General features: G+C 35.8%; 1 pseudogene; it reads right to left on the bottom strand.

Moving 5' to 3' along the window:
• Positions 1-462: 462 nt before the first annotated feature.
• Positions 463-3,845, bottom strand: LOC120129336 (annotated as a pseudogene).
• Positions 3,846-4,978: the final 1,133 nt, after the last annotated feature.

The following is a 4,978-nucleotide window of genomic DNA, read 5'->3' as shown; positions in this document are numbered from 1 at the left end:
CAATAATCTGAGTCGGTCTTCATAAACTTAATCAGCATGATCTACAACAATTGTTGTTGATTAGATCAATTTTCGAAACCAAAATCAAAGGTTGTACTTCGATATTCGATATACAAAGCATAGTCATAAGGATTGATCCGTTTACACAATTAACCAATGTTAGTCCTGAAAAGTAGATTTATTTCGATGATCCAAGAAAATTGAATCAAAACGAAAACCTAAGACTGACTTCTAGAATCCTCTTTTAAACCTTCTTTTAATTTTCTTCTCTTTATTTCCTTACTTTTATTTTACTCGTTTCATCTACAAACCCTCCCACCATTACTCAATTTACTTCATCTACTTCCTGGCTCAGATATTAAATCAAGCATGAATTATTTTGACGCGAAAAAAAGCGACACTAACAGGGAAAGAGCAAGATCTGTAATAACTTTGATTAATCATCGTTTTATTTGTGCCATCAACAATTTAAACCAAAAATGGAGGGAAAAAAAGCCACAACTACAAAGGACCAACAAGATGTTCTGAACCAGAGACCAGAAGTTATCCGTACATAAACTGGAAAAAATGTACATTACGGTATCACTTTTCTTCCAGTTGCCGAAGAACGGATTCGGCAAAGGTTTGTTGTCTGCAAAGTGCAACAATAACCCATTTAGAAAAACATTCATAGGATCTACAGACGTAAAAGTAAATAATGAACAGCATGCCACATGCAGAAAATATGTCGAGAATTTTTGGTATAGAATAATGACAACTAATAACCAATTGACTAGTGTGTTTTAAGTTGTCTGCAAAGTGCAACAATAACCCATTTAGAAAAACACATTCATAGGATCTACAGACGTAAAAGTAAATAATGAACAGCATGCCACATGCAGAAAATATGTCGAGAATTTTGGTATAGAATAATTGACAACTAATAAATTTGACTAGTGTTTTAAGGTTAGATTAATGGGGACAAGGATTTGAGTTTCAAGCAAGCGGATGAATTGTTACATGGTCATTTGTTGATGCATTGAAAAATAAACTACGGAGAATGAACGCATAGTTGCAGCTATTATTTAAGATCTCGAAAGATATAAGATTTATGGCGACCAGGAAAGAAGGGAAGGAATAAAAGAGGTTTCGTCTTACTTTCGCTCTCTATGCTTGGGGCTTGGGCGGATACTCAGATATCCATCCCATGGAACCTTTTTAAGACCGGCACGAACGTATTATGTCTCTGACCCTGTATAGAAAGGACATCAGCTGACTCGAAGGTATTGCAACTTAGGGAAGAATTGAATCGTGTTTATCAGTGACCTCAATTCCCGATTTCCATTAATAAAGAATAGAACTAACCTTTCCGCAAACTCGATCGGTGTTTCTCCGGGCCTTAGATTCTGGGGCTCTAGGTACCAAACATCACAAACAACAGCCCAGGATGTCATAAGCTGCAACAGATGCATTGTGAAGGACTGCCTGTAGGAAATGGAATATTGGTATGATTTCAAGGGTATCATAAACTACAAAATGTAAAAAGACATTTTGTATGTGTGCGGGACAGTTGAAGACTCAGGGATCGATTCCTTACTTTCGGCTATTCCAGAAAGCGTCAACAAAAATTTTATGTACTTAATTGCGATCGGGCAAATTGTGCAACAAGTTCAAACGCCCCCTAAACATCATAAAAAAAACCAAGATGTCAAAGAATATAGGAAGCACGGGAAAGGGACAACTTAAGCAGTTCTCCCCATAATCAAACAGCTATACCTTCTTGAACATAACGCTGTATTGATTGTTTACACACGTCCCTTCGGGAAATATGAGAGGGGGTTTATTGTCAACCCCCTGACTATGATCCCTTAACCTGAAATTCATAAATTTATACACCATGAGACGAAAATAATATTGTTTATAAACATTTTCCCTACTCTGATTGTACTTACTTCTTTGCTACAATTTCACGATCTTTGGCCTCTGAACGGTTAACCAAATACAACCGACACTCTCTAAAATAGTGCTTTGTAGCAGTCCTACAAATGGAAATAATATTAAAGGTTTATAAGATATCAATAGGAAATCTTGAGGCTTGTATCAAACAAAAACAACAGAAAAGGGAGAATTTCGCAGACACATAAGTATATTTCATAATATATACTCAGAAGAGCCTGCGACAAAAGTAATCAACAAACTAAATAATCCCCTCCAACATTAAAATCCATATGCAACAGAATAATCAGCTAATTAACAATCGCCTACACATTAAAATCTCTATGCTACAGACGTAATCAGCTAACGAATAATCACAACATTAAGATATATATGCATCATTCCCAAGTATGTAAGTTCTCACTACTACTTACCAACCCATCCAGGATGCTTCTGCATAATGACAGCAAATGCAGTCATCTGTTCTAATATGATGAAATCGATCATAGAAGTATGATTGGCGACAAACACCTGTTAAATCCACGGAGAAAGCTCAAATAATCTAAATTCCAGAGAGAGGCAGCATAAAGGGTACTAACGATAAAAAGGCAGACAGATAACCTTGATGAAACTAAATCAAAAAACAAAACCTTAGTTATATAAAGGGTAGAATGAAGAGTAAGATAAACCTGCTTGGGTCGCATGCTAGGCCGTGGTCCATGGTACTTAACCACTCCAGTCCAGGAAGCAACAAAAAAGCTGCAGATTAGCTCCACTAAAACCCTCTGAAAAGCAAATATGGCAAACTAAGTTTGACTATAATAATTTTAATGGAAAGCGCTAGGATAAAGGTAAGTAGGTAACTAACAAGTTTGCTAGAAAAGTACAGGAAATCTCCAAAGAGAGAACGATAAAAGCTCCCAGTTCAGAACTTTAAACCTTTTCTTCCACACCAGCACACATGCAAACAATATACCTAGATACAAAGAGAAATAAAGCTGGACGAACTAGAAATGAATAAAAGTTCACACCTCCAACTTTTTCCGCAACGCATCATTCCCTTTGAGAAGAAAGTGCACAGGAATGAAGCATGAAAGAAATATTATCCATCCTATTGTCAAAACTAGAGCCCTGTGGATCAAACGGCATAACGGAAACTCAGATACAAACCAAGCATTTCAACATACCATACACTGAAACTAAGACAAGCAAACTTCAGTCAACAAATACCATCATGCATTAAACAATTCGAAGATGTAAAAGGCTAACCTCACAGGGAACAAAATCAAGTTCCGAAATACCACACCAAAACACCAGAAGGAAAAATCACATTCCAGTTCCACGGTTCCGAGAATTCGACTTAAAACACCGCTAAATGAATCCTGCACGTTGACAACACAGCTATAATCAGTTAAATCTTGAGAAGAAGAAAAACCACCATACTTCTCAGTTATCAAGATCAAACTTTACGAAAACCCATATAAATAACCATTAAGTACTTGAATTTGCTATCATTCCGGAGAAACATGCAGAACTCTTACAAGGAACTAGGGATAGAGAAGAGCTTACATCAACAATGCACCAGTAGCTTCAGTTAAAATGGGAGAAATGTCGAGCAAATCACATCTGAAGCAATTTCAATAAATTTATAACGAACGAACCAATAATCAAATAATTACTGATTTTCAAGAGAAAAGAGGGGAAGTGAAAATTACAGGCGAAGCTTGCCGTGGGGTTCCTGAATGGAGGCTCCAGAAGGGAGATAATCTTCGATGTTGGGTCGATACAAGTCCAATTCGGAGCTTGATGGGTTTTAGCTTCCTTGACTGCTGCTCATGCTTCTCCCTCTTGTTTTGCTGCCGATGCGGTCTGGATTTTTTGGCTGTTGATTATTTCGGCTCCCCTTTCACTGTGATTTTTTTATTCTTTCCTCTATGTTACGCTATGGATTTAGTCATCCACTTATTCCAGTTTTAATTTAATCATCAAACTATTTTTTTAAATTATGCTTAATTCTACATTTGATCACATAATGTTAAAAAATAAATAAAATTATGATATAGTATTTTTTAATTCGTTATCACTTTATATTATATAATTACTCAAGCGATATTATTGTGAGCAAAATCAACTATCATGATAATCCTGCATTGATGACCAACCGCTTACTACAACCAAATTTATTTGGACTTTATTGGTGTTTGTTACTAAAAATAACCCCTTTTAGAGGTGTTGTGGAAGAGGCGGAGAACATGTTCGTTGAAATCAAGAATTGTTTTTTTTTTGAATTTGAGTATCTCATCGAATTTGATTATTTTATTTCGAAATCTTTGTACTTTCAGAATTCGTATTAAGGTGAAGAATTTGACTCAAATTCAAAGTAGCACAAATTAATATTTAAATTTGAGAAAGTAAGAATCCTAGTTCAATCAAAATAGAGAACCAATAAATTAGATTTTACTCTATTTAGATACTAATGATACTAAGGTAAGGGTTGGATATCAAGTTTTTCTTTCACAAATCCTCTTGTATTTTCTTTATTCATATTAGTAAAATTTTGGTGTTGTTTGTTTTTGTTTTTCGATTGTGTTTATTTATTTGTCGATAACCGTTTCAATACTATAACACTACATATAGCATGTTAAGATATGTTGACGGAGTTACTTTCATGGTGCTCCAATCAGTTCTTTCCTATATAACCGCGTCAATGCTTGAATCATAATCGATCAGCTGGTCTTCGATGTCAAAGTCGATGCAGTCGAAGCGCGTAACATGCGAGGGACGAGCTTTGGTGACCAACGAATTCTCGAGAGTGAATACAATTTTATGCAGTTTTATTGGATCTAAGACCGAGACTGAGAATCCACAGAATGAGTTGCAAAAACTGGAGTCAAGCATCGAAGATGCGTAAGAAGTAGTAAGCAGGAAGGAGTAGAATGCCTGATTTGGGTTTTGATTAAAACTAGAGTTTCTATTCTCAACATCCTCGGCAATTAACTGCTTGATTTTATAGCAGATGGCAACTCAAAAGGGGGAAAAACCCCCACAATTTTGATGTAAATTC

This window comes from Hibiscus syriacus, unplaced genomic scaffold (genome assembly GCF_006381635.1).
Source record: "Hibiscus syriacus cultivar Baekdansim isolate YM2019G1 unplaced genomic scaffold, ASM638163v2 tig00110485_pilon, whole genome shotgun sequence".
NCBI lineage: Eukaryota > Viridiplantae > Streptophyta > Magnoliopsida > Malvales > Malvaceae > Hibiscus > Hibiscus syriacus.
Note: the sequence above shows the minus strand (reverse complement) of the source record. Positions and strands in the feature narration are given on the sequence as shown.